This window comes from Erithacus rubecula (genome assembly GCF_903797595.1).
Source record: "Erithacus rubecula genome assembly, contig: scaffold_90_arrow_ctg1, whole genome shotgun sequence".
Lineage (NCBI taxonomy): Eukaryota > Metazoa > Chordata > Aves > Passeriformes > Muscicapidae > Erithacus > Erithacus rubecula.
The window spans coordinates 357,739-379,754 of NW_027635424.1; the positions used below are offsets into that span (position 1 = coordinate 357,739).

At 49.1% G+C, this 22,016-nt stretch overlaps 1 protein-coding gene and 1 pseudogene across 2 annotated transcripts in view; one reads left to right on the top strand and one right to left on the bottom strand.

The window, feature by feature from the left end:
- LOC306816824 (olfactory receptor 14J1-like) overlaps window positions 1-22,016 on the bottom strand; it is a gene marked incomplete at its 3' end in the record, with an annotated part of 81,357 nt that overhangs the window by 3,457 nt on the left and 55,884 nt on the right. The window lies entirely within an intron of this gene.
- LOC306816825 (olfactory receptor 14J1-like) lies at window positions 16,835-17,768 on the top strand (annotated as a pseudogene). The gene has a single exon. The product of its transcript is annotated as an olfactory receptor 14J1-like (transcript).

The following is a 22,016-nucleotide window of genomic DNA, read 5'->3' on the forward strand; positions in this document are numbered from 1 at the left end:
TTCTCCTTCGGTAGCTTGTGCAACCTGTCGTGTGGGGCTCCGTATGGCAGCTTTCCACTTCTGGTTCATCCCCACAATGCAGCAGGAACCGTCGGTGAAAAGGGCGTAGCGTGTTTGATCTGCTGGCAGCTGGTTGTACGGTAAAGCTTCTTCAGCCCAGGTCATTTGCTTCTGCTCCTCTTCTTCAGCAAGACCAAAATCTTCACCTTTTGGCCAGTTTGTAATTATCTCCAAAATCCCAGGGCGATTCGGATAACCAATACGGGCGCTCTGCGTGATGAGGGCAATCCACTTGTTCCATGTGGCATCGGTGGCGTGGTGAGTAGAGGGAACCTTTCCTTTGAACATGCACCCTAGCACTGGCAGTCGGGGTGCCAGGAGAAGCTGTGCTTCTGTGCCAATCACCTCTGAGGCAGCTTGAACTCCTTCATAGGCAGCCAAGATTTCCTTCTCTGTGGGAGTGTAGTTGGCTTCAGATCCTTTGTAGCTTCTGCTCCAGAATCCCAGGGGTCGGCCTCTGGTCTCACCAGACACCTTCTTCCAAAGGCTCCAGGACAGACCATGGTTCCCAGCTGCAGAGTAAAGCACATTCTTTACCTCTGGTCCTGTCCTGACTGGGCCAAGAGCCACTGCATGAGCAATTTCCTGTTTTATCTGGGCAAAGGCTTGCTGTTGTTCAGGGCCCCAATGGAAATCGTTCTTCTTGCGAGTGACCAGGTAGAGAGGGCTCACAATCTGGCTGTACTCAGGGACGTGCATTCTCCAAAAGCCGATAGCACCTAGAAAAGCTTGTGTCTCCTTCTTGCTTGTTGGTGGAGACATTGCAGTGATCTTATTGATGACCTCAGTGGGGATCTGGCGCCGTCCATCCTGCCACTTCACTCCCAGGAACTGGATCTCTCGGGCAGGTCCTTTGACTTTGCTCTTTTTAATGGTGAAAGCGGCTCCCAGCAAAATCTGGATGATCTTCTCTCATTTCTCAAATACCTTCATTGCTATGTTCCCCCACACAGTGATGTCATCAATGTAATGCAAATGTTCTGCAGCCTCACCCTTCTCCAGTGCAGCCTGGATCAGTCCGTGGCAGATGGTGGGGCTGTGCTTCCACCCCTGGGGCAGTCGGTTCCAGGTGTACTGCACGCCTCTTCAGGTGAAAGCAAACTGAGGCCTGCACTCTGCTGCCAAAGGAATGGAGAAGAATGCATTTGCAATGTCAATGGTGGCATACCACCTTGCTGCCTTGGACTCCAGCTCGTACTGGAGTTCCAGCATGTCCGGCATGGCAGCGCTTAGCGGTGGAGTCACTTCATTCAATGCCCGATAGTCCACAGTCAGTCTCCATTATCCATCAGATTTCTACACAGGCCAGATAGGACTGTTGAAGGGTGAGTGGCTCTTGCTGACCACCCCTTGGCTCTCGAGATCACGGATCATCTTGTGGATAGGGATCACAGCATCTCGATTTGTCCGGTACTGCCGGCGGTGCACTGTCCTGGTGGCAATTGGCACCTGTTGCTCTGTCACTTTCAGGAGTCCTACTGCAGAGGGGTTTTCTGACAGTCCAGGCAAGGTGTTCAATTGCTTAATGCTCTCTGTCTCTACAGTAGCTATTCCAAAAGCCCACCTGAACCCCTTTGGATCTTTGTAGCAGCCGTTCCTGAGGAAGTCTATGCCTAGAATGCACGGTGCCCCTGGGCCAGTTACAATTGGATGTTTCTGCCACCCCTTCCCTGTCAGGCTAATTTCAGCTTCCAGCAAAGTGAATTCCTTTGATCCCCCCGTCACCCCAACAATGGAAACAGGTACCTTCCCCACATGTTCTGATGGTATCAGGGTGCATTGTGAACCAGTATCAACTAGCACTTTATGTTTCTGTGGCTTTGATGTGCCAGGCCATCGCACCCACACTATCCAATAAATCCTGTCATCCCATGCCTCTCCCTGGCTAGAGGCAGGACCCCTTAGTCCTGGTTATTATTTCTTTCCTGGGCATACATAGTGGAGGTTCCTTCCAGGGGATCTGACAGAACATCCTTTTTGCTGTAATACCCTGCACCTTGCTTGTGGGAGGTTGAGGCTACCTTCATTTTAGTGCGGTTACCTCGGTTAGCATTTCCCTCTCTGAGCTGACGCACCCGTGCTGCCAGGACAGAAGTGGGTTTCCCATCCCATTTTCCCATGTCTACCCCATGGTCTCGCAGGAAAAACCACAGGTCAGCTCGTGAGGTGTACCCTCTCTCCTTAGCTGGGGGACGTGAAGCTCTGACTTGGGGGCCTGTGACTCGTACTGGTGCTACGCTGATCTTCCTCACTTCCTCAATTCTCTCCATCATCTCCTCCCTCATATCCCTCATCCTATCTTCGATCTGTTGGAGGTCCCTGGCCACGGCAGAGACATTAGCCTGCATTGGGCCATTCATCATGCTCTCGAAATTTCTGAGTTTGTTGGCAACAGAACACACTGTCTCTGGACTGTTATCGGCATTAATCATTGCTATGTAGGTGGTATATTGAGATGGACCCAAGGTTGACAGATTCCATAACATCTGCCCTGTGCACTTGACCTTGTCAGGGTCATTGTCATGCTGTCCATCCCTCCCAAAGAGTACCTCTAATACTGCTGTTTCTCTCAGCTGCTGGATCCCTTCCTCAAGGGTCTGCCAGCGCATCCTACTGTGGTGCTCCTGCATTCTCTCTCTGTGGGCAAACTTCTCTTTCACACTCATTAAAAGCCGGTCCCAGAGGGAAAGGAGGCCTTGCTCCCTTACGAATATCTGGTCCACACCTGAATCCTGGGCCAAGGATCCCAAATTCCTGGCCTCAGTTCCATCCGGTTGTACACCTGTTCCCGTAAGGTCCCAGACCCGGAGTAACCAAGTTGTAAAAGGCTCATGGTCCCACCGAGCAATGTCTTTACGCAGGTTACGGAGACTACTGTATGAGAGGTACTCGGTGACAATCTCAACCTCTGGCTCCCTTGCTGGTTGTGAGGACCCTCCTTGCTGATCCCCATTATCTAGGTGTCTCGTTTTAGTCTTAGATTTCCTAGTTTCCACAGGAGCAACTGCTGCTGGCTGTGGCTGTTCCTGTGATCCAGCTGGAACCTGGACAGATACAACATCTACGGGTTCCATTGCAGACCATCTGACTCTCCCTTTTTAGGGCAGGGGGAGGGTTTCTCACCAGCTAAAGAAAAATGCTCCTTCATCATCTGGCTGTGCTCGTTAAACATCTGGCTATGCTCCTTCAACATCTGGCTTTGCTCCTTCAACATTGGACCTATATCCTTCACTAGACCCCCCACCCACTCTGGGTGGCTCATTTCTGAGGTGGGCTGTGGGGCAAGGTTAGTCTCTGGGGCAGCATCCCTAGTCCCTGGGGCAGAGGCAGGTTCTGGGGTAACATCCCTAGTCTCAGGGGCAGGCTCTGGGGCAGCATCCCTAGTCCCTGGGGCAGAGGCAGGTTCTGGGGCAGCATCCCTAGTCCCTGCGGCAGGTATCAGAGTTGTTGTCCAAGCCAATATTCCCTTGTTTCTGATTGCTAAGTAAAACTGGACTATCAGCAACACCAGCCACTGTATAATAACAGTGGCAATTAAAAGAGATCTGAAATCCTTGAGAACCAGTGGGGTAGCCTCAAAAAACTGGGTGATGGGTTGGGAGAAAATTTCCCTTGCACTCGTTACCTCACAGTGAGTACCATTACTGAAATAGCCCTAGAAACACGCAGTTAGAGTACGATAGCTCCGGATCCATGAAACCGCTTCCCAGAAAAAATTAAAAACCCATGAATTCCTGACATAATCAAACCACAAAACGAATCGGATAATAGTTACAGTAACTTTGGTGAGGGGGCCCAAATTTAAATAAGGGCTTGCAAATGGGAGGGAGATGGCTGTGACCACATGGAACACAAACCAGAGTAAACCAGACAAGATATTGCCGCTTAAGAGAGCTGTTATTCCTGTCTTAACTCTCAACTCAGTGCCCTTGAGCCCCACGTTGGGCGCCAAAATCTGTCCTGGTTTGAAAGGACAGGTGTCTGCCAGTAAGGGCAGAAGTTTCCCTTTGGAATAGAGACTTTGGTTCCACTCCCCCTCCAAGTATTATAATTGTTTGAATCAAGGAATCTGAGGCAGAGATAAGGGGGTGGGAATAACAGCTCTTTTACTAATATATCTAAGTGTACAAGCAGAAAACAATAGCAGTTGTTAAAATTGCTAACAGAACGGAATAGATAACTCGGTGTCAGTCCCTTTAGATGCAAGCACGTTGTCTCTGTGCTTAGTCCCAGTCCGGATCTGCCAAGGGCAGATGGGAACAGAGGCGAGGGGGGAGGGGAGGGGCGGCAGCGGCCACGCCGGTCTCGGGTGGGAACGGGCTGGAGCGGCGGCTCCTCGCTCACCGTGTGTGTCCGCAGAGGCAGGAGGCTGGAACGGGGCAGATGCAGGGCAGGTGATCACAGAGGGTCTGGCTCTCCTGTGCTCGGGCCGCGTGAGCTGAAGATCCTGGGCGTCCCCCTCTGAGCTCGCCGGAAAAACAAGTCCCCTCCCGGAAACCTCAGAGGCCCCTCCGGGAGCCAAGGCAATTGACACCTTTTTTCTGGACTCATCAGAGACCCTGGGTGTAACCCGACCAGCTCCATTGGCATGATAATGGGAAAAATCTTTTCAATTGACGCAGTAATAGAAAAACACTCAACCCCCAACACTCTAAAATTCATCTTTAGCGTAAGATACTTTGAACATGGCAAGACACTGCAGTGCTTCTGTGATAGCTACTCAGGAAAACGATAGCACTAGAAATTTGTTCTGAGAATGAAGCTCAAATAATTTTCTCGAATTCTGCAAAATATTCAAAACCATAAGATAGCACAGTGTCAGGTCACAAAACACATGCCAAAATAGAAGAGAGAATTAATAAAACGAAAACAAAAAACTATTTAGTTCACAACTTCGCTGATTATCTTCATACATTTGATTCAAGAACATGTTTGGAGGCTTTCCAAAACTTACTTAAAATGTTGAAAGATTTCAGATTAAACAATGAAACAGAAAACAAAATTGTTCTGTGGTGTAGAATTCATACAATCTCATTACAATTTTTTTAACATTAAATGCAGAAACTAAACTTAAATTTTAAAATCCAACTCAAAATCTATTGATTTATATTGACAGTATTGCAAATACTTATAAACTGGCTTCTCTAAAACAATTAACTATAGGAAAATTAAAACTCAATGTTGATATTTAGATAAATGTCCACTCATATCTGAGCAATAACAAATCACTAAATATAGATGATATATATTCAAATAAAATACAAAATACCTTATTATACCTTCAAGTATTAAAATACCTAATACGATTAAAATACTTTCACCATTCTTAAAGTTTCAGATTTTTTTTTTTCTTTTTTAACAACAATGGAAAACACACACCTTTAGTTTAACATACAAGAACTGAAAATAAAACTGACTCTCTTATCCTGTTCCCTTGCTCTGTTTGTTCTTCACAATATAGATAAAAAGCAGTTCTTGGCATCTCTCCACCCCCCATTCCTCCTCCCGTCTGCTGCACTGGATTTGTGCAGGCACAGGGAGAGCATCGGGGGTGCTGCCGAAGCCTCTCTGAGAGCAGGGGGGCTGTGCCCCGCCCTCTCAGTGAGCCCGGGCTAGTGACTTCACGCTGCTGCCCTCGGGTTTTCTCTGTCTGGCTCTGTCTGGGCAGCTGCCTACAATTGCTTAAAAGTTGTTAATTTTTTCTCCTTTGACTTTATAAAGCATAAATTTCTCTCCCCATTAGAATCTGCCAGTTCTAATGTGGATATCTCGGATTTCCCTTAAACAGGGCATTCATCTCCTCCCCCAGCACTCCTGACAGCTGGAGACAGATCTGTCTGTGCCTTTTCACACTTCTCTGCGTCTCGGCCACTGCTGCAGGTTGCCTCTTTCTGGACATCCCTGCAGCTAAATGCACCGAACCCGCACTTTTTCCTTGCTTTTTTCCCGGTCAGTGTGAAGGCTGCCGCTCACTCCCTCTTTGGGCTGAGAGCCGCCCACACGGTCCTGCCTTTCTGCATCCTGGTCACACCGCAGCTTGTCTCTGCCCAGACATCCCTGGGGCTAAACGCACCGAGCCCGCACTTTTCCCCCTGCCTTTTTCGCGTTCCCGTTCCCCCTCCCTCTCTCTCCCATGGCCTGGGGAGTCATCTGTAGCGCCCTCCCGCCTTCTGGGGTCAGGGTTTCTGAAGGGGTGAAATAGGAAAAATCTAAGTTCTGTAACTCACTTGGAAATATTTCTAACTTAATTTTTCCCTGACCTTGCTGATGGCAAGGCCTTTCCTGAACAACTTGCTGCTGGCAAGGCAGTAATAAACTTCCCCCCCCCAGCTCATGGTTAGGTGAGAATACTTCCCCAGTCCCTGAGGGACTTTTAATTGCTTTCTCCGCCTGCTGATAGCAAGGCAGCCATAAACTTCCCTCCCCCTGCTCATGGCTAGGTGGGAATCCTATGACGTGTCTGATTCTGAACCATCTTAACCAAAAAGCAATTAGTCCAAAATCGATTTGGAGGTTCCTGAAACCAACCAGCAGTGCAAAGGAGCGAGGCTTCCCGGGATACATCCTCTCTGACTCGCGTCTGGAACTCGGCTTTTCTTGGCAAAGGGACAGAAATCTCCTCCACAATCCTCTTCAAAAGCATGCCTCTTCTGAAGCTCAGTCTTCTGTGGGTCTGTACCTGCCTTTGCAGGCTACAAGAACCACCAGGGTCCATGCCAAATATCTCCTTTCCAGAAGTGCAAGTCAGAAAAAAATCCAAAGTGTCTCAATGCATTAATGGATCCCACTGAGGTCCATCCCCAACATAGGCTCCACATGGACTCCTTGGAGGAGAGAATTGGAGGTCAGGATTGCCCAAAAACCTTTCAGAGAGTCAGAGAGGTAAGGAAAATCCAAAGTATTTTAAAACCTTGAGTATCTAAAAGTATTAATGAGCCCTACTGAGTATCAATACAAAATTTTCAAGGGACTCGTTAAAGCAGACAATTGGGGCTATGACTGCTTAAACTACTAAAAGAGTTGGTGCCACAAAAGAAATTCCAAGTACCTTAAAAAAACTGAAGTACTTTAAAGCATTAATGAGCCCCACGGAGTGTTGTTACTGAGAAAGGCTCTCAAGGGACTAATTAAAGCAAATAATTGGAGGCCATGAGGCCATGATTGCACAAAGATCTTAGATACTCCAAGGCAAATCAAAACCCAAAGTCCTCTAAAAAACCTGCAGTCCTTGGGAGCATGAAGGATCCCCCAGGGCCATTCCTGACCAAGGCTCCCCAGGGACTGGACCCAGCAGATCCCTGAGGCCACTGGGATGTGGGGGGTTGCCGAGGGCAGGACAAGGGGTGACAGTGCCTAGCCTTGCTGGGGCTGTGCCAGGAGGCCCCAGTGCCTCAGAACAAGTTGTCTCCTCAGAGCCCTTGATGGCACAGACACTGCTGTGTCCCAGGGCACCAAGACCTGGCTTTTCTTTGTCCCCACCTGTGAGAGTCTGTCCGAGCCTCTAGTCTGTTCCTGCCCAACAACCCTCGCCTGAGGCCTGTGCTGGCCAGGGATGGGAGGAATGCCAAGTGACTGTTCCGCAGGTGATGCCTACCAGGACTGGTTTCTCGTGATGACTAGTCACGGGGCCCTTACTCAACAAAGCTCCCACAGATGGAAGAACAATGGACTGGTCAGTTTGGGCTACCCTGCGTGTGTTCATAACAACAAAGATGGTTTGGTGTGCCTTGAAGCATCCTCTTTCCTCCTGTTCCTCAGGGTAACGAGCTCCACATACAATAGTTCATAAATCTTCCCACCTTTTGGCCAGAAGCCACTTGCTATGGGAAAGAGCTATAAAAGTGACTTTCTCAGAGGAGACCCCCGAGATCTCCCCAGACGGCAACAGACATCTATTGGCTGGCTCCACAAGGATTCATCTGTCCGTCTTGGTAGCTATAATCCCGACGCCCCTTTTTCTCTCTCTCTCTCTGTCTCTCTCTGTCCCACTATCGCATTTTGGTTGGCACTAAATAAAGTGCATTTCCGTAAAAGTAAACTGGTTTTGTCCCCTGCTGGGTCTTTTGCACTCTGAGATCCATAAAAGAACCAATCACGACTCCCGCTCGAGTTGGGCGGACCATGACAGGGTGCACTTAGAAATCTTTCTCCTTAACAGAACTCCAAACTTCAAGCAGCTGCACAAGCCCTGAAGGCTTGAAGACCTTTGAAGGAAGACACAGAACTCCTGAAGCCTTTCTGCATTTTAATCAGCCCCACAGTGGATTTGGGGATGAGCCCAGGACCCTCAGGCACTGGGAGAAGTTTGAAGAAGTTGCCCAAGGAGTCAGAAGCAAAACGCCAAGGCCCCACTGAGGGCAGAGACTGCCAAAGGCTCCCCAGGGACTGGTGAGATCAGATCCTTGAGGCCAGGATTGCAGGAGCCAAAGGCTGTGAGCAGGAACTGCAATGCTGAGCAAGGCCTGGGCTGGTTGGAGGTAGCAGAAAGGCCAAGGGCTGAGCCCAGGCCTGGCCCAGCAGGGCCTGTCCCTCACGGGTGGCTTGGGGCTATTCCTGGGGCAGTAGGATGCGAGGGGCAGGAAGGAAAAATGGCAGCAACCTGTGTGACACTCCAGATGCTCATGGAACCAAGGGCCACTGTCGCACTGTGGGGCCTCATAGAAACAAGAGGCCATTGAAGTCTTGCGGGGCTGTAACACCCCAGAACACTGAAATGCTGGGGGTGACCAAAGGTTCCCTTACTCGAGTTTGGAGCACAGGAGAATCCCTACGCAATATTCTCAAGAGGTCAAAATGACAGAAATTCTACTGGCAAAGTACAGAAAATCAAGGAATGCTTGAAAAGGATTTAATACAATATCCAATTAAACATAAAACACTTATCATAGCAGGAACTTTATTGCCTTAACCCATTCTACCTTAGAAACCTTTAAACACTACAGTGGTTGAGATACCCAAAACTGTTCCATAGAAAGGTCACTAGGAGAGGACAGAGAGAGAGACAGAAAGAGAGAACCTCTATAGAAATACACACACATGGCTTCAAACTCCTAGAGTTATACTGTGGGTAAGACACAGACCCCAGGAGAAGGCAGGGTACGGTCCATGGGCTGAGCACCTGCTCTGGGTTTTTTTCAGCCCCTGGGCGTTTGTGGGATTGCCCCAGGTGGGACTTATGATTGCTCGGGCAATGAGAGCCTGGGTCAGCACCAGCCCACTGTGTGACTGACTGACAGCTCATCCCGAGGTGTCTGGGACATGGATCTCATCCAGCCTCTGATAGCAACCATGGTGACACTGCGGAACCTCATGGAACCAAAGAGACCATTGTGACACTCTGGTGCCTCATGGAATCAAGAGGACCGTTGTGATACTCAGGACCTGTATGGAACCAAAAGTCAGTGATGAAGCTGTGAGGTCTGCAGAACCAAGGAGAGGAGAACCATTTTCAGAAGAACCACTGAGCGAGAGGCCTTTGTGACACCACAGAAGCAAGGAGAATATTGTGACAAGGAGAATATTGTGACAATACAGGGGCTCATGGAATCAAGAACATTGTGACACTGTGGGGTCTCATGCAACCAAGGGAACAGGGAGCAAGTCTGGCTGGCTGGGGCTCCTGGGAGCCATCTGACAGGTCTGGCTGACCTTAGCAACTTGAAGGTCGCTTCTCATCTGCAACTGAAACACAGGGGCTCTGGGCTTTCTTTCCTGTGGAAAAGAACTGTCCTTGTCCTACTGGTGCCCATGGCCAAAATTGGGAATCCACCTCCAGAACTGCCTATATCTGAAATAGCTCCTAGATTAAATTTTCCATGACTGACAAGTCTGGCTGGCCTTGGCTTTCTAAGGGCTGGCTCTTGTCTGCCTTTGGAAACACTGAGGCTCTGTGCTTTCCTTCCAAATGAAAAGAACTCTTCTTCCATTCCAGGCACCCACAAGCAAAATTGAGATTCCACCTGCAAAAATCCCTATGTCCAAGGATTTCCCCCAAGTGAAAGGTGTCAGGAAAGAAAGCTCAGGCTGGCTTAACCCAAGGGTGGCCACCTCTCATCTTCATACTAAGCATTTGGACTTCTCATTTTTCTTTCCTGTGGAAAAAACCATTCGTCTTGACCAGGCGACCATGGCCAAAGTGGGATTCCACTGAACCATAGTATTCTGTTTCAGCTGAAACCATTGCGTGTTTGAGGAAGCAAGTTATGGGATATCTTAGAAGATTAGAAGCTAGAGGTTAGGAATATAACCCATAAAGGTATATATCTTAGTGTAGAGATTAGAAGTTGATAAAGATTGATTGTTTAACATTCAGAATCAGCCAAAACACACATATGGAATCACAGAATCCCAGAATAATGAGGTTGGAAGAGACCTCTAAGATCACCGAGTCCAACCTATGTCCTAACACCACAACTCAGAGTCTAGACTATAGCACCAAGTGCTATGTCCAGCCTTTCTTTAAACATATCCAAAGATGTGAGGGGTTGTTTAGCCTGGAGAAGAGGAAGCTTGGAGGTGACCTTATAGCTCTCTACAACTTTCTGAAGCGAGGCTGTACACAGGTGGGGTCAGTCTCTTCCACCGGGCAGCAGCTGACTCAACCAGAGGACACAGTCTCAAGCTACGTCAGGGAAGGTATAGGTTGGTTGTTAGGAAAAAAATTTTCACTGAAAGAATAATAAAGTACTGGAATGCTCTTCATCCTGGTTGTGTGGACGATAGCAGAATGCCAGTAGGATGTCAGCCTTGTTTGCCTTCCCTTAATTCTTACTCATAGGGACTCAACTTCACCACCATTAGTTTCAATACCTATGACATCCAAAACCTCCCTAAAATAAAGGGCCACCCCTCCACCTCTTCTCCCTTTTCTGTCTCTTCTGAAGAGTTTGTAGCCATCCAGTGTGGTGCTCCAACTATGTGAGTCATCCCACCATGTTTCTGTGATGGCGACTACATCATAGCTCTGCTGTTGCACCACGGCCTCCAGCTCTTCCTGTTTGTTACCCATGCTGCGTGCTTTGGTATACATGCACCTCAGCTGGGCCACTGATTTCTCTCCTAACACAGTATTACTGTCCTTGGGCCTGCTTCCAGACAGGCCAGATGCATCCCCTTCCCACTTCAGACCGAGTTTAAAGCCCTCTCAACAAGGTCTGCCAGTTCATGAGCTAAAAACCTTCTGCCCTTAACAGAGAAATGTATCCCATCCAGTTCTAGCCGAGCAAGTGCAGTAAAAGTTGCCCCATGATCATAGAATCTGAAATTTTGCCGATGACACCAACCCTTGAGCCACTTGTTAATGATGTGAGTCCTCCCATTTCTTTCATCATTTTTTTCTGCCACTAAAGGGACTGAGCAGAACACTACCTGTGCACCTGTCCTATCAACTACTTGACCCAGTGCCCTAAACTCCCTTTCAATCCCTTTGACACTCCTCTTTTCAATCTCATCACTGCCAGTCTGGAGTATCAGCAGTGGGTAATAATCGGAGACCTGAATCAGCCCAGGAAGTGTCTCAGTGGTATTTTGTACCCAGGCCCCAGGGAGGCAGCAGACTTCCCTGTGGGATGGGTCCGGTCGATATATGGGGCCCTCATTTCCCCTCATAAGAGAGTCACCTACTACGATTACCCTTCTTTTCTTCTTGGTGTTAGAGGTGGTGATCCTTCCTAGAGATGAAGCATTTAAGCAAAAACTGATCTACATTAGAAAATACTTAGAGCCAGGCAGGGGAGACCCATACATCATAAATTTTGACACTAAAACTAATAAAGACCAGAATGAGGGGATTAACACGTCAGGTAGTCATAGTAACAGGGCAGAGGTAAAATGTTTAGAGCCAGACGGTCCTTACTTCCTTCCCTGAAACCCTCTGACTGATTTAAAAGACCACTGACCCAATACCAAGGGAACACTATGCAACCACAATGAGTATGCAACTAATTTTAATACCGAGCGGGGAATGGGCAGTGACAGGTAATAAATATGTATAGGCATCTTAGAATATGCATGACTTTTGTGAATAAATAGAGGGCTAAAAGCCTTTGGGAACAATCCCGCATATCTGCCCAGCTCTGAAATGAACATATTCTTTTGATTAAACTGGTTGAAACGTATTTTGTCCTTGCCTTTCATGAATAATTTTGGTGGCCGCGCAGGACCTTCTCTTCCAGCAGGAACAGACGCTAGTGTTGCAACTCCAGGTGCACCAACCCGAGTCCCTCTTGGACAAGAGACCTCCACTCCCACCTGCTTCAGTGTGGGAGACAGACTAGTCTGCTGGCCAAGGACATATTGGTGTGTTTATCATTTTAAAATTACCCCAGGGTGAGAGGGCTAATTGGTAAGACATAGAAGATGCTCAATGTGCAATGTCGGGTGAAAGGTACCACTTGCAAGCAGAAAGAACTGTTTAAGTTACCGGTGAAGGGATTCTGCTGTGCCATAGATGGCACCGCTAGCAAGTTCTGGGGGTGGGCTTGAGTGAATCTTGGTGTTTAAACTGCCAGTGGAAGGATTGCTCGTGCCGTGAAAGACACTGTTAGCAATTACGGGGGTGAGTTTGGGCAAATCCTTGTTTATTGCTGCTATTTTGGCAAACTGTTTTTGTGGTTGTGATTGGATGTGTGTCTGTGAAGAGTGCTAGATGAGATTTTCCTACAAGTCTGATGGCTATCTTTTATTTTTCAGGCAACACTACTGTCTTGTGTCAAAAGTTGTATTTGCAACAAGTTAATAGTCCGTTCATTTGTGATACAACTCTGCCATCTTGTGCTAAAAATTATAGTTGCAAGGAATTGGAAACTTTTTGCATGAAACAAGCCATTTGTTTGTTCTTAATAAATTGTTAAAATGGCCAGCAAGGCTCAGGCATGAGCCGCAAGTGCCCGAGTGTTCAGGGAAGAGCTCTCTAGATGGTTTGGGCTCCAACCAGGTGAATTTTTAGCTAAAGGAGGAGACTGGACTATTGTCAAACAGATGAAAAGGAGAAAGGAGAGGGTTTTCTTAGGTGCATTGTATTAGAGTAGAACAAGTAATATTTGGCTTTTGACTGGGAATTACCCCCAGTTGAGGATAATCTCAGAAATCCACAACAGTGAGGACTAATAGGGGTAACTCCTTGCTTTTTGTGTGGGCAGATTTTTCATTGGGAACCAGGGTGGCATCCAATTTTGGGTCCTTCTCCACTGTCAAGGGTTCAAAAAGTGATGGTATTGTATATCTTATAGAAGGAGAACTAGGTGCCCCAGATGTGCTCTGGAGCTCCTGAGATGCTGTAATTGGGAAGTAGCACACAATCACTGTGAGACACTTGTTGGAATTAGTGAGTCAGGGGTCTCTCTGAATTCTTCAGAGAGAAATCAGAGTGCAGGGATTGAATTAAAGCCTTTGGATGGATTGAAGTATATTAAGCCACTCACACATAAATTAGACATTGAAGTAGAACTAAGTTAGGAAGTTTAAGGGTGAATTTAAATGCTTTTATTAAGTGAAAGGTTTCCAATGCCAGAGTAGCAGAGCGAGTTCTAGTGAAGGTTGAAACATACTGATATCTTCAGCATGAGGCTCCAAGCCCACACTTGTAGACAGGATTTAGTCATAATAAAGCTACAGTAAGAACATTGCTTACATTTTTCACATAGAACATGATAAGGTGTATGTGTAGTATTATACGTAACCTGGCGTGCCAAGAATCTAGAATTATAATAGGTTAAGGAGTGGTGGAGATTGTGTCTTAGCTTGTTAGAAAAATCCTATATAAGACTATGATTTGGGAAAAGTTGGTGCTTTTAGCCATTGGCTTTTGCCAGGGCCTTTAGCCGTTGGCTTATTGCTACTGCATTTGCCATTGCTTTGTCACTGCTTTGCCATTGCTTGTCTGAGTGCCTGTAGAGACTGATGTGCTTTCTAATAAGATCTGCTTTGTAATAAATAACCATTTTAACTATGAGCTGCTTTGCTTGTTTAAGATAACCTGAGGAAGCAGGAGACTAAGAGGTCCACACCGGGTACCTTAGAGAACTGGAGGTTCGAGCCTCACATCAAGGGATTGCTCCCAGAAAAAATCTGCCAGTATTGTCAAGTCTGGCAGGCCTTGATCTGGTGTTCACCTCTCATCTCCCCCTGAAACATAAGGTCTCAGCTCTTTTCTTCCTATGGAACAGATCCAGGCTTCTCATTCAAAATCTGTGGCCAAAACTGGGATTTAGCCTCCCAAATTGAGTATATCCAAAGATGGCTACCAGCCAAAAGCTGCCAGGACAGATAGGTGTGGTCGCCATGTGCCCTGGTGATGATCTTAGACTATGAGCAGAATGTTTCCACGTGCCAACACGTTATAGAGTGTCCAGAGATCTCCCAGTGTGGTGTTTGGAAGCCTCAAGCACATGATCATGATATAAGGACAAATAAGCTCTACGCTCAGTGGAGTGAAGACTGAGGACAGCAGAGGAGAGACTGTGGAGTGCTTGAACGGCAGTTTCAGGGATGATGGATCCTTTTGAGGTAATAGAGAATAGCCAGAAAAAGAAAGAATTAAGACAAAAGAAAGAATTAATGAAAAGAGGAGCTGATGAAGTCCAGACTGGACAAAGGGAGAAAGGAATTTCTGTTTCAGGGAAAGGCTGTGGTGTAACACGTCACCCAGAAGGAGCCTGGAGCAGTCCAAGGCATTGTGTGGCCAGGCAGAGGCAGGCAGGACGCAGAGCTGTCAGCAAAGGAAGGGGTCAGCGAGGTGGGACAGCCAGATGATGATGACAGCCTGCAGGGACACAGGCGCAGGGCATGGACACCGTAGGACAGCCTGGGCTGAAGAGGGCACAGGGATGGGCAGCAGCTGAAAGGCCCTGCCAGAGCCAACTGCTGCAGCACTTGGGCCATGGCTGCTGGCCTTGAGCCTGAGGCCAGCAGGGGATCAGTGAGCCTTGCTGTGCTGGGGCCTCATTGCCTCCTTGTCCCTGCTCAGCAGCCTGGCAGGGGCCACCCCATGGTTTTGCCCTTGGCATTGCACATGCTCAGAGCCCAGTGGCCCAAGAAGAGCTCTGAGCAATGAGGGAGGGACAGTATATGCCTTGCCAGGGGCTGGGGCCCAGTCTCTGACTCTTTGCATTCCTGAAACACATCCAGGTGTGCTCAGCATCAGAGACACCTTAATTTTCCTTGTTCCTAACTCTCATCACTGCCTTCATTGTTCTGCTCTAACTGGAACCCTGGGACATGTTCTCAGTCCGGTCCCTCAGTGAGACCCATTAAAACTTCAAGAAACTTTGGAGTATCAATTTAATTTCAAGTTCTTGAGAAGTTTTTTTGAAAACACTCTCTCAGGGACTGAATCAAATTTTAAAAAACAGACTCCTTAGAGGGTCATTAAAGTCCTAGTGTTGCGTCTTCTGGCACAGAGGGAAATACTGTCAACCAGGAAAAGATACAAAAAGACATTTCTCCTCAGGAGCAGCTCCTGTCCAAGTCCAGCAGGGCTGAGGGCACTGCCTGCAGGCACTGAGCGGACAGGAGCCGGGCACAGACAGGATGAAGGCAATCAGGAATGGGCAGACATTGAGCTGAGACTTCACTTGGGGAAACACATTCACAGATCCGGACATGGTGAGTCTGTGGGTGAAGAGGAATGTCCTCTGTGATCCTGGAGGGATCTGCTGGAGCCAGAAAAACTCACAGACTGGGTCCTGGGCACGGTTAGAGGGACAGGGCATGATGGCTCCTTGGGCTGAAGCTGGGGCTGCAGCCAGGGCTTCCCAGGGCTATCATGCAGAGCAGCTCCTGCAGCCCTCAGGGCTCTTGGCCAGCTCAAGGCATGTGCACCTACAAGGGGCAGCTCTCAGCCTGCCTGGCAACTCCCCGTGCACTGTGGAAGAAGTTGGAGGAGGAAGCAGCCACCCCCAACAAGGCAGATTTTTCCTGCTGTGGAGATGGTGCTGCATGGCCAGGGCTGCTCTCAGCTTTCTCTTCAAGGGAAGGGAAAGGGGCTGTCTGGTGTGTCTGTCACTGAGACTCCTGCACTGTCCAACTGGGCATCAGCAGATCTGTCTCGCATCTCCCTCACAAAGTGCCTCCTCACCCTACTTTGCCTACAGACAGCAGCAGCAGCATCTTGGCTTGCAGCATTTGTGTTTGTCTGAGCTGCCCTTAAGGCCCTGCTGGCAGGGAGATGCCCCTGGGCAGTGGTCTGTGCTGGGAGGGGTGTGCAGGGCAGAGCTGAGCTGAGCCCCCAGGGCTGGGCTGGGCTCTGGGAGAACTGCCAGGGACAAGGCTTGGAGAGAGAGAAACAGCTCCCAGTAGGCAGAACTCCAGGCAGCGGAGAGCCCGACCAGCACTGGATATACTTCCCTGTTCAGCAGCACAGGAAAGGAGAGAAGAGTTTAGGCAGACTGATTTTGAATCTGGGCCTTCAAAAACTACACTTTATTTTTCAAGCACGTTGAAATTGTGATCACCCTGAATAAGAGGGATGTGTACTGAGCACAGGGCAGCTGTGTAGGACCAACAGGTCTGACTTCTCTGCACCACTGGAAGCTCTATTTTCCCACTGGGATCCCCACAGCTTAGATTGAGAGCAATGACGAAGATGAGAAAGCTACTCAGCAGAACAAAACTGAACTAAAAAAAAAAAAAAAAGAAGCTCTTAGTTAAGTTCCCCCACAGGAAGAGAAGTTTTTTAAGAGGATTCCTAATATAATTGCACAGGATTGACTCAAGGAAAACTATTATAGCCTTTTAATGCCTTCTTTCAACAGTCCACCATGACCATATTGAAGAAATGTCCAACAGCAACTCCATCCGCCACTTCCTCCTGCTGGCACTGGGCAGACACGCGGCAGCTGCAGCTCCTGCACTTCTGCCTATTCCTGGGCATCTCCCTGGCTGCCCTCCTGGCCAACGGCCTCATCATCAGCGCCGTAGCCTGCGGCCACCACCTGCACACCCCCATGTTCTTCTTCCTGCTCAACCTGCCCCTCACTGACCTGGGCTGCATCTGTACCACTGTCCCCAAAGCCATGCACAATTGCCTCTGGGACATCACGAAAATCTCCTATGCTGGATGTGCTGCACAGGTGTTTTTCTTTGCCTTTTTCATTTCAGTAGAGTTTTCTCTCCTGACCATCATGTGCTACAACCGCTACGTGTCCATCTGCAAACCCCTGCACTACGGGACCTTCCTGGGCAGCAGAGCTTGTGCCCACATGGCAGCAGCTGCCTGGGGCAGTGGCTTTCTCAATGCTCTGCTGCACACAGCCAATATATTTTCCCTGCCCCTGTGCCATGGCAATGGCCTTGGCCAGTTCTTCTGTTAGGTTCCCCAGATCCTGAAACTCTCCTGCTCCAAATCCTACCTCAGGGAACTTGGGCTTAATGCTGTTAGTTCCTTTTTAGGATTTGGTTGTTTTGCGTTCATTGTTTTCTCCTATGTGCAGATCTTCAGGGCTGTGCTGAGGATCTCCTCTAAGTAGGGACAGCACAAAGCCTTTTCCACCTGCCTCCCTCACCTAGCTGTGGTCTCCCTGTTTCTCAGCACTATTATATTTGCTCACCTGAAGCCCCCCTCCATCTCCTCCCCAACTCTAGATCTGGCCCTATCAGTTGTGTACTCAGTGGTTCCTCCAGCCCTGAACCCCCTCATCTACAGCCTGAGAAACCAGGAGCTAAAGGCTGCAGTGTGGACATTGATTACTGTAGGCTTTCAGAAACATTAAACTTCTTGTCTGTTTCTGCATAACACTTGTAGTGAAAGTCATCATTGATTGTCCTTGTTGGTTTGGTTAATTTTTTTTTTCCATTCCCTTATTTTAGTTTTTTAATATTGTGCACAAAGAAACGTCATTGCCTTCAGCATATTTTATTTTGCTTTTTTTTTCACCTTCACTGTGATCCACTCACTGCGTCAATGATGAGCTGTGCTCTCAACCACTTAAAACAGAATAAACCATCTCAGAGCAGAGTCCTTTTTCCAGAGACCTTTTATTCCCTTCTCTGGAGCTGCAGCAGCAATGTCTGTGTGCAGATCTGGGGCAGATCAATGCTGGCACAGCAGCTGTGCCCAGCAGTAGCAGCAGCACTTGGTGTTGCCAGTGCTGCTCCCATGCCACTGCCCCGCTGCATTCTTGCCCCTAGTGTTGCTGCAGGGCTGGAGTGCTCTCGGGGCCAGGCACAGCCCTGGGGGTGGCAGTGCCAGGGCTGCAGCAGGGACAGGTCATGGACAATGCTGGGGCAGCTCTGATGCCTCACGGCAGGGCCTGGGGGCTCCAGGCTCCGTGCCCAGGCACTCCAGAACACTTGACCAGGCCAGTGCTTAGCAGAGAAAACCCCCGTGAGCAGCCCCAGGCTGGCCATGGGCAGGCTGGGGGCAAACAGCATGGCTGGGGCTCTGCAAGGTCCCTGCAAGGGGGAGACCTTGTAAAGGAGCAGCAGAGCAAGGGCTGATCCATCCCCACTGTGCTGGACAGCCCAGGGCAGCATCCCAGAGTGTCCTCATGCACCTGCAACAACATCCCCCTCTGCAGCCTTGGCCTCTCCCCGAGCTCACGCAGGTGCCGCATCCTTGCAGGCACAGACATGGCAGCACTGGCTCAGGAGCCCCTGTTTGCATTGCACAGAGCAGGCGTCAGCACCCCCATGGTGGTGCTGTGGGGAGATGGAGCTGAGTGAGCACAAATGCCATCAGCCCCTGGTGTCAGAAAGGGCTGGGGGACAGGAGGGAACCCACTAAGAATTGTTGTTGCTTCAGCACTCAGCCAGAAAGTTTGTTCCCATGATCTGTGAGTTTCCTGTCCCACTGCAGATGTTGTTGCTCACACCCAGGGCAGCCTGGCAGCCACCCCAAAACAGCCCTCAGCATTTCCTTTGATTCACCTTTGCTTTCTTTACTCTCTCAAAATTCTGATTTCTTCCTCTTTCTTTTTTCCTGTCCCCTCCTCTACAAACAGCCCATCCCTCTTTGCCCTTTCCTCTCTGGCCCCACTCCCCATTTCAGTTCCTGAGCAGGATCATCCTCCAAGTGCTCCAGGAATTATCTGCAGGGTCCTTCAGTGCCTTGTGCTCCTCCCTTGCCAGAGGCACTCCAGGCCAGGGAAGCACATCTGGGCTGGTGTCGTTATTCGCGATACGGCCGCGGAGAATAACGACAATGACTCCTCCAGCTAGCAGCAAAGAGAAGCAACTTTATTGTGAAGGCGAACCACTTTTATAGTGTGGATCGCTGAAGAAGAGAGGAACGGCCATCCATTGGATAGTAGAAGAAAACAGAACGTTCTCACGGATCGTGAGAACTGTTTTTCCTTACTTTCTGAAAAACAGCAGGTGCTTAATCTTATTGTGAATTCCTTCCTGTTTTTCCCGAGGTTTATCACCTTGGGAAGATCCAGGGAGGAACAGGCAAACTGCATCAGACCCGAGAGAAATTTTCCTTAGCATGAGAAAGGAGAAAAAGGCCTCAGGCCCTTGCAATTTTCAGCCTGTGGCTTCAATGAAGCCCACAAGTCCCCCTTTTAGTTTTAAAAGAAAAAAGGAGGTGTTTGCTGTCCTCCTTAGGATCCTTGTCGGAGGGGAGCAAACACATCCCTGGAGATCCGTGGACGCTTGAAGCATCCAGGGAAACCTTCGCACCTGATGCTTCCCAGCAACTTACTTCTAATACAATAGGAAAGAAACCCGCCACCATTCGCCAGACCCGTGATTTCCAATATAAAATTTATCTAACAATGTCCAAAGACTGAAAACAGTTCCAAAGAAACAAAAGAGTTCATCCTCTGCTGGTAGAGGGACCATCTGGCTGGCGGTCGGCCTGTTGGTCAGCATCCAAAGGCTGTGCCTCGGCTGCATTCTGTCTCTGATGTCGCAGGTCAGGGCGGACACATCTCGCAGGCAGCCAGCGTACCCCGGTATCTGTTGAGACGCAAGCATACCCACGGCCCCAAACGATGAGTTCATGCGGGCCTTCCCACTTGTTCGTGGTCAAGTTCCGTATGAACACCTTCGCTCGGGGCAAGCGTATCTCATCTGCAGCCTGTAAAGAAGTAAAGTGATTCACAATAACAGGATTATTGGAATCTTGTGGCACAGTGAGGTGATTGATGGTATATAAAGCTTTTTCTAGTCGGCTGTGTGGTGTTTCACCAGCCATTCCCCTTTTTTGTTTTTCGAGAACGCGTTTCAGAGTACCTTGAGCGCGTTCGACAATGGCTTGACCTGTTGGAGAATGTGGGGTGCCCAGCCTGTGTGAGACTCCCCACATCTGCAGAAACTGCCTCGTCTTTTGAGAGATGTAAGCAGGGCCATTGTCAGTTTTCACTGCAGAGGGTATGCCCAAGGTCGCAAAAGCCTTTCTCCAATGAGCAATCACATCGCTGCCTTTTTCCCCTGTGTGAGCAGATGCCCACATGGCAGAAGAAAAGGTGTCAACAGACACATGCACATACTTAAATCTGCCAAATTCAGCGATGTGAGTAACATCTGTCTGCCAAAGCTGCAGGGCTCTTAGGCCCCTGGGGTTCACCCCTGCAGGTAAAGGTGCAGCAAGGCCATGACAAGCATCGCAAGAGGTGACAATGTCACGAGCTTCATTGGCTGTTAAATGGAATTGTTTTTGCAGGGTATGTGCATTTTGATGAAAAAACTCGTGTGATGCCCGGGCCTGTGCGATCTTGTCAGGCTGAGGTGCCACCCACGCAGGGTTGGCCAGCCTGTCAGCCCTGGCATTACCCTCTGTTAAAGAACCTGGTAGATCCATGTGGCTCCGTATGTGCAGCACGTAATATGGATGAGTTCGGTCTTGGATTGCGCACCACAGGACCTTCAACAGCCGGAACAAGTCGGCATTGTCGACCTCCTTCAGGAGCGAGCAATCCAGACGCTGGGTGATGTCTGCAACATAAGCGGAGTCAGTGACCAAATTCAAAGGTACCTGAAAAACTGGGGAATTTCAGGGACTACTAGAGGGTTCTATGTGTCCCTGCTGCAATTGTTCCTTTACTAATTCTCGAAGGGCTATTAATTTCTGTTTTGGCAAGGGCCACTGATTTTGCCATACGGGGGTATTAGACAACCACCGTAGGGGTATCATAGGATAGTTCTTGCCCTTCACTTCAGTGACCCTAATTAAAAATTTGCTTCCATGCGCACCCCCCAGGCTGCCAACACATCTCGTCCCCAGAGGTTGATAGGGGCTGCAGTGATGTATGGTCGGACCGTGGCTGTCTGCCCTTCCATATTTCTGATCAACACAGGCCTCTGACTCACAAAGGTCTGTGTTGTGCCCCCCAAGCCTGCAATGGCCCGACCCAGAGGGGCCACAGGCCATGTGGGAGGCCAGGCAGAGAGTGAGATCACTGTTACATCCGCCCCAGTGTCCAGCAAACCTCTGAGTTGAGTCTGAGACGGGTTGGCACCTGAGAGAGTCAGAGTACACATCATTTGTGGTCGCTGATCCGAGACATTCATTGTCCAGAAAACCTGTGGTGGTCCTGTGGATCCAAAGCAACCGTCTTTGCGATTTCGCTGATCAACCCTGAGAACAGACGAATAGAAAGGCACCAATTGGGCAATTCGAGTTCCCTTTGGGATAGTGACAGGAGGAGAAGGTGTAGAAACCATGGCATAGATTTGACCTGTGAAATCAGCATCAATGACCCCGGGGTGGACAAAGATTCCCTGGAGGGTGGCACTGGACCGCCCTATGAGCAGGGCACTCAGGCCTTTGCCCAAAGGTCCAGTGGCATCCAGAGGGATCTTGTGTACACCAGTCGAGTCTAAGATGACTGTGGCTGCGGTGTATACATCCACTCCGGCTGACCCCCGGGTGCTGGCTGAGTGCTGGCTGAGGAAGCCTGGGGTACTGTTTCTATCTGAGCGCTGTACCCCCAAGCGCTCCCCTGCCCGTTTCCCTGGCCAGGAGGAGGGTTTTTTGATCTGCATTGGTTTGCATAGTGTCCTGGCTTTTTGCACTT